Below are 8,582 nucleotides of genomic sequence, written 5' to 3' on the forward strand. Positions count from 1 at the left end.
GGCAAACAAATATAGTCTAAATATAAAAGTTCATATTTTTTAAAAGTTAGAGAAACCTTTCACAAATCTGACTAGTGACAGAAACACTATCAAAGAACTAGAGGTGTTCATAAGTTATAAAACAGGTAGTTTTTATTATATAACATTGAAAACCTTTTGAGCCAATTAAATTAATGGATTAGAATTACAATAGCTATTGTTAACTAGGGAATCAACTTTGTAGCAAATGTCTCTGACAAAGGAATGATATTCAAGATACATTTGGAAGCTAGTACAAACATATAAAAATAAAAACCATTCTCTAATCAATAAGTAGCCAAAGTATAGGAATAGGCAGTTTCAAGAGAAAAAAAGTAAGCTATCAAAAATCACATAAAATAATATTTCAAGACACTAATAAGAGAAACACAAATTTAAGAAACTCTGAAATCTCATTTCATTCCTCTTAGGTTAGACAAAATGACAAATATCACTGTTGACAAAAATTGTTTGGAGATTCTATCAGAATTCAGTTATTCATGTGTTGTTGGTGAAGTTGAGAACTGACTTACTATTCTGGTAAACAATTGGGAATTATACTATAAAAATAGTCACCATACTTTTGTATAAACCCTATGACTCAGTTATGCCACTAGCAGAAAGACCAGTGGTAATGTGTATCTGTATGTGTATGTGTGGGTGTGGGTATATATAAACCCAAAGGAGAACCAAAAAAAAAAAAAAAAAAAAAAAGGAAAGGTCCCGTGTATGTGCTATGTTAGTACTATTATTTTAAGATTTAAGATTTGAAGCACCTATTATGTGTCAGGCACTGTGCTAATCCCAGGAGATAAAGAAAAAGAAATGGTCTTAGGTGTTTACACTATGGGGACGGTCAGATGGCTCAGTGAATTGAGAACCAAACCTAGAGATGGGAAGTCCTAGGTTCAAATCTGGCTTCAGACACTCCCCATCTGTGTAACCCTGGGTGAATCACTTAACTCCAATTGCTTAGCATTTACCACTCTTCTGTATTGATTACACAGTATTGATTCTAAAATGGAAGGTAAGGGTTAAAAAAAATAAGTTTAAAATATAATGGGGTAAAGGAATAGCTGAGGAGAAAGAGCTGGACCAGAGGGTAACTGGTTTGTGGGCATGATGTTTCTAGAACCATAACGAATTAGAGAAGCTAATGGTAGATGAAGTTAACTGGAGAAGTTTGAAACCTCCATAAAGGGAGACCTTGACAGGAGTACACTGTCCCACCTTCCAGCTCTCCATTCAGAAAGGAGAGGCAACTTAGGTATTTGATGCCCAAGTATTTATTGTGGCATCACTTAATACAAAGATCTAGAAAAAAAAGTAGATGCTTTTTCATTGAAACATGGCTGAGCAAATTGTAGTATCTAAATGTAGTGAATATTATTGAACTTTAGGAAGTAATGAATATGAAGAATTTAGAGAAATTTGAACTAATGCAGACTGAAGGAAGCAGGGGAACAACTTACATGATTGTCACAATCCTCAACGGGATCAGCTGTCTTATTGATTTGCACCTATGCTGCAGAGAATACAAACCATGACCATTTTCTAAAGGAAAAAGCACTGAAAAGTATCAGAGCTTTTAAGTAACGTAATCATCAATAGTGACTTCAGAGGACCAACAATGAAGAAAGCCTTTTGCTTCTTGGCAGAAAGGTGATGGACTATTGGAATGAGGAAAATATATTGGAAAATATTTCCACTAATGTGGAATGAGGAAAATATTTTCAGACATAGCCAATGGGTCATAGATTGATAGGTCTTGAGGTAGAAGAGAACTCAGAGGCAATCTAATTTCTTTTCTTATTTTGCAGATGAAAAAAAATCCACAAAGATAATCACTTGTTCAAGGTACACAAGTAACATGTGAAGCAAGATGGAATCCAGGTTCTCTGAATGCCAAACTATTATTCTTTTCACTGTACCATGCTATGTAAATTTGTTTTGCTTAAGTGTAATTACTTTTTACAAGAAAAGATTCTATGAGGAGACGAGTGTCTTTGAGAGTCAGTAATGTTCTACTGATGCTCTTTTGAAAAAAGAAATGTAAAGAAAAATAAAAGAATTAAGGATCCTTTTCATAACCCAGTGAAGCACTTTTATTTGAAGTTTTTTATAGAGCTTTATTTATATTTATTTAGATATTTATTTAGATCATTTTATATAAATTATATTTATATAGATCTTCAAGGTTTGCAAAACACTTTATAAATATTATCTCACTCTATCCTCACAACAATCCAAGGAGATAGGTATTATTACTATCCCCACTTTACAAATAAAGAAACTGAGGCAGAGAGAGGTTACAGAACTTGCTCAGTCACATAGTAGAAAGTATATGAGACTGGATTTCAACTATGTTCTTTAAAGTTTGCAAAGCCCTTTATGTACATTTTTTCATTTATATTTCATAAGCCCCCTTTGAGGCATAACTAATGTTATTATCCTAATCCAATAAATATCTATTAAGTGGCTTCAATGTGCCAGGCACTGTACTAAGCACTAAAAATATAATTTATAAAAAGAAAGACAGCCCCTGCCTCAAGGAGCTTACAATTTAGAGGTGGTTGGGCAGAGTGGAAGGAGGGGAGAAGGGGGAAAGGGCGGGAAAGGGGCAAAGAGGAAAGGGAAGAGGAAGACAACACACAAGAGAAGACAGGGAAGCAAGGGAGAAGACACTTAGGGATACCTAGTAGAGCATCTTATTTCATGGAGTTGAAACCTGGCAGAGAAGCAGATACAGAGTTGAGTAAGCTAAGGGACCAGTTTCTGCTCTTTATACAAGAGGGTTTGGGCGGGGGCGGAATTTAGTGCCCTACCCTCCAGTCCTCCAATCAGAGGAAATAAATAGTTGAGGAAAGGGTTGTCAATCAAGGAGTGAGTTAGCAGCATTGTGTAAGTTTAGAAATGAACTTCTCCTGGGTGGGCATCTTATTCAGTAGAACTGAATTCAGGAAGAGCAACAGATGCAAAGTGGAGTGAATTTTACAGATGAGAAAACTGAGGCTCAGAGAATTTAAATGCCCTGCCCATGATCACAATTAACTAGAATGTGTAGAGGGTTATCCTCTGTGCCACGCTACCTACATGGTGAGCTTTTATTGTTACATTTTCCTACTGAATTGATTAACTAGACTGATCATTTGGGTGGTATATGGCTTCAGACTAGTCTAATAGTCTCAAAAGGACTAGGAAGGCATCTAAAGAACTCAATGTCAATGTTGTAAAAATGGCATGTGCCTCTTGGAAAAACAAATAGATTCTAAGAAAAGCATTGCCCTTTAAAAATTGGGAAAAGCAAATTTGACTCATTGTGATATGTTGTGCTTTCTTAGATAAATAACAGTGGCCCCATCACCATATACCCTGTGCAAGAACCTATAAATTGATTGGCATGTTCTAAAATATTCTGTTTAACTAGCCTTTTTCCATGGAGTTTGTGAGAACACTCCACATAATAGAATTCTTCTCTTATTGGTTCTTAAAGTTTAATCATCAGGAATTTCTGTAATATTTTCTTATTTTCAAATGCTTTCAGAAATATTTTTCTCCTTTGATCCCTACACTGACCCTGAGGAATCATAAGAAGGGTGAGGTTATCCTTCCAAAGTAGTAGAAAGAGCACTGACATTGGATTCAGATGATTGTTTACTTTCTGTATAATCTGTAAGAAGTCATTTAACCACTCTTGGACTCAGTTTCCTTGCAAATAAAGAAAAAGGATTGAATGTGATTATGTCTTGGATCCTATATAGTTTGATATCCTATCATCTGTGATGAATCGTAGAAGCTGAGGCTCCAAAAGGTTCAGTCATTTTTCCAAGGTCACTTGGTTGGTTAGTGATGTAGCCAGAATACAACTCGGGTCATCTGATCCTTGGTCCAGTGGTCTTTCCATTATACCAGTTTGCCTCGCTAGGTTTGCCTGTGTAACTGTTGATTCAGATTTATTTTATTGGACTTATCCATTGTTCATGTTTATTTTACTGTGTTTATCTTCTCCCTCCCCCAATTATTCCGACCCACAGAAAGAAAGCAAAGCCCTTAATAAAAAATAGCATGAAGTTTCAATTTTCACATGAGTCACGACTTGTGAATAAGAGGATGTTCTTTTGTCCTAGGCTCAGCGCATGTTGCAAATCAAAAGAGGATGGTAAGAGTTTCACGCATGTAAACAGCTGGAGCCCAGTGTTAAGTCGATGGGATCTAAAGTCTGAGGCTTCTTTTGTCTGTGGAGGGAATGAAGTTAGAGAGAATCATTTTACATGATGAAAAGGACTTACTTCTTTATAAATATGATAAACCTATCTTAATACAGTAGCTTTGAACTCTCTGAGTGCCTTTCATCAGAGGATTCTAAAGCACTTCACTAACAGTAAGCCCCAAGACCCTTGGGATGTAGACATTATTTCCATTTCACAGTTGGGGAGATGGAAGGAAAGCAGTTTAAGGGACTTGCTCAAAAGCACAGGATAAACAAACAAACAGTCCAACAGAGCTTATAAGTCCAGACCCAGTCTCTAACCACTAGACCACATGGTTTTGATTTTTGTGCAGGAAATATTATTTTCAAATGTATGGAATAAGTGCCAGCTAAGAATAAGGAGAAAATGCTTTTTACCTGCTTCAACATGCTTTCTAAAGTCTGGGTTGTTTTTACACCAGAAGGATTTTCAGATGATTAGCTTGGAGTGTCTGTCGTATAACCTACCTCATATTGGATATGAGAGCATTTGGATGGTCTATCCACTGTGTGATCACTAGTTAAAGTCATAGGATCACACATCTAGAACTAGAAGAGATCTCAGAAACTATCTAGTTCAATTTTTTCATTTTACAAGTGAGAAAACTGAAGGAAGGTTAAGTGGTCACAGAGGTGGTAACAGGATTCAAACCCACTTCTTTGGTCTTTAAAGGTAATTCCCCTTCCACAGAACTGTGCTGTCATTCTCCATTCTGTTTTAGCCTAGACTTCTGGTAACCCATAGGGCACCATTCAATGCCATGCAAGATATTATGGGAAAAATGCCAGGGTTACTAGTTTTCATTTTGGTTCTGTGGGAAGAGACTGCCAAAATGCAAAGTGACTTCAGAATGGAGATTTGGCAGTTTGTACTCTGAGTAAGAGGTCATAGTAAATACCCTTTGACTTTAGCACAGAATAGTTTGGACTTGGAAATTGAACAAGATGTTCCTTCCAGAAGGGAACTATTAAAGAGTGAGTGTGCGTGTGTGTGTGGAAATATGCATAACCATGGAAGAGATAGCTTCTACATTTTACCTTGATCAGGCCACATTTGAAATTTTGTGCTCATTTAAGCTTCACGTTTTAGAAAATTATTGCATCTTTGTATTCCCCATGAATGCTCTCAGAATATATCTCTCAAAATCTTCACTGAATTTCACATTTTAAGAAGTAATTCATCATATGGCAGTTCATCCATAGGAAGTAGAACAAAATAAGAAGACACAAAAACATAGTATACAAGGATCAGTTAAAGGAAAAGGATTTAATTATGATTTAATTGGTGCTAGGACCCCCTTTGCCAATGCAAAATGTAGCTCCTACCTATCTTAGTAGCCAGTTTCCTTTTATTAAATTAAATATTTTTCATTCTCTCCTTTATTCCCCTTTAAAAAGCATTTAAAAATGCTTTTTAAAGCTAAAATAAACAAGTTCTCACCATATTCAAAAATCTCTGTGTCATTCTGCCCTCTGTGTCCATTATCTTCTTGTCAGAAGATGGCCACTATAACTTATTGTTAATTCTTTGAAGTCATGGTTAGTAATTGCATTTGTCAGAGTTCTCAAGTCTTTCAAAGTTGCTTATCTTCACAATGTTGTTATTACTGCATAAATTGTTCTCCTGGCTCTGCTTGTTTCATTTAACATCAATTCATAACAATCTTCCCAGGTTTCCCAGGACCATTACTTTTATAATTTATTATGGCATAACAGTCCTTCATATATGAGAATTTGTCCAGCCATTATCTAATTGATGTACATTCCCTTATTTTCCAGCTCTTTACCACCATAAAAAGAGCTTCTATCAATATTTTTTAACACATGAATATTCTTCCTCAAAAATCTGTTGATATAACTTTCTATAGGCAAAAACAAACCAAAAACCACAGCAACTACTTTTTACTTGGTAGTCAACCTACTGGTAAAGAGCCTCTTTACACTTTACTCTCTAAGTCCTCAGACAACAAACCTGGGACTATGCTCAAATATTGTCTATGTCAGGAGGACCTACTAGAACTTATATTGCATTAACATAACCTCTGAGAGCCCAACGTGACTTTCATGTCAAAAAGTGCATCATTGGGGGTCCCCCTCTCACATGGGTCCTGCTAAGAGAAGGTACAGGGAGTCCATAACCACTTAAAAACAGAGCTCACGAGCCCCCACCAATGAACTTATTTTATAAGTCAGGCATAAGGCACAATCAGTTCAAAGCAAAGGCAATTACTGAACTAGCATAAGAAAAACAGCAATAGAATATTTCTACCATAAAGCTTAAGCACCCTCTTCCATAAATATAAATGCCATCCATAGGAAGAATGTTTAAGAAACATGTGGTAGGGAACATAAACATAAGGAATACACATGTAGGAAACATATGTGACCAGAACATGTGAAGGGACATGCATATAGGGAATGTATGTTGCCAGGAAGATAATTCATGTCTTCAATTAAAGAGATATTGCTTTTTATAGAAGTACAACTTATATTTCTACCAAAGTAGATTTTTCTAGATTAATTTTATGCTTGAAATCATGTTAAGGATCATACAGGAATAGTGAGTGATAATGACTTTGGGGCTACTTTAACTAATCTGTGATTTCATCAGTTTTAGTATTATATTAAAGAAGATTATGCTTCTAATCCCTTACTTCCATGTCTTTTCTTCTGGTATAATTCTGGCATATTCAATGGAGAACCCGCTTAATTTGCCAAAGACCTTCGTCTGCTTCATTAAATATTTCTGAGATACCAATGTAGTATTTGAGTCATCCATTAACTGTCTTTAATTCCCACTACATCACTGAATCAACTCCTTTCCCCTAAATATATGATTTCAATCATTTTTATACTATTTATCTCACACAAGTTGATGACAAGACAAAGCTCACTTATACCCACAATATGTATTACCATCGGTCTTTGGTTATTTGAATTTTGATTTTAATGAGAATATGGTTTAATGGGAACAGGATTGGAAATCATATTTAGTAGGATCACTGAAAAAATGCTGGGACTGGGGGCAGCCAGGTGGCTTAGTGAACTGAGAGCCAGGCCTAGAAAAAGGATACCCTCCCTGGGTTCCAAAATGGTCTCAGACACTTCTTGGCTGTGAGACCCTGGGCAAGTCACTTCACCTTTGTTGCCTAGTCCTTACCCCTCTTCTGCCTAGGAACTGATACACAGTGTTGGTGCTAAGAGGGAATATAAGGGTTTAAAAAATAAAGAAAGGGGGAAAAAGAATGCTGGGTTTTAAATAGGAATTGCATCAGGCAGTTTGCAAACATAAAAAGAATAGAATAAATTTTCAAACGCTATCTGACCTTATCCAGAATTATACTAGAGCCAGAACAAACTTCATCTTTCAGGGTGAACTTATACACTTTGGAAATCAGGAAATGCTACAAATCAGGGCCTGATTTATTGTGGATAAAGGAGAGTGATGGAGAAAAATGTTAATATTTCTAGCCTTAAGGCACTTAATAGCTACATGGCCTTGGGCAACTCATTTAACATCTGCCTGCCTTAGTTTCTTCAAATGTAAAAAGCATATAGTACAGAGCTTGGTACATAGTACAACACCATATGAATGTTAGCTGTTATCATTATCCAAAATATGCTGTTAATCTATAAGTGCTATCAATAAATATGAAATAAAATGTACACAAAGTAATATTTGAGGAAGGGAGGGAGCACTAACAACTAACAGAGTCAAGAAAAGTTTCTTGGAACTTGAAATGGCACTTGACAAAAATTGGGATTCTAAGAAGTGGAGATGATAAAGAAAAGAATTATTGACTTGGGGGACAAACGCCATGAACAAATCATGAACATCATTGAAGGAATGTCATGTAGAGGGAATAGCAAATAGCACAGTGTGACTGGAACATAGATTTTATCTGGGGAGAATATATATTCATATAGGGTTATTGATATGTAGTTAATGAATCTGTGTGTTTGTACATACACACAGATGAGTGGGGGGGGGGAGAATGAGAGAGAAAGACAGAGACAGAGAGAGAGAGGGACACAGAGAGGGGGACAGAGAGAGGGAGAGAGGGAGATAGAGAGGAGAGAGGGAGAGAGAGAGAGAGAGGGAAAGAGAAAGGGACAGAGAGAGAGGGAGGGAGGGAGAAAGAGAGAGAGGGAGAGAAAAAGGAGAGGGAGAGAGGGAGAGAAAGGGAGGGAGAGAGAGATGTTGAATAGCTTCTGACTGAGACAGTGTCAACTTTAGAAAGAGATCTAAAGTAAAAAAAAAAAGTTTTCCCTTCCATAGGTCTTGTATGGATTCAACTCTCCTTTCCCAGAATTC

Source organism: Gracilinanus agilis, chromosome 4, assembly GCF_016433145.1.
Source record: "Gracilinanus agilis isolate LMUSP501 chromosome 4, AgileGrace, whole genome shotgun sequence".
Classification (NCBI taxonomy): domain Eukaryota; kingdom Metazoa; phylum Chordata; class Mammalia; order Didelphimorphia; family Didelphidae; genus Gracilinanus; species Gracilinanus agilis.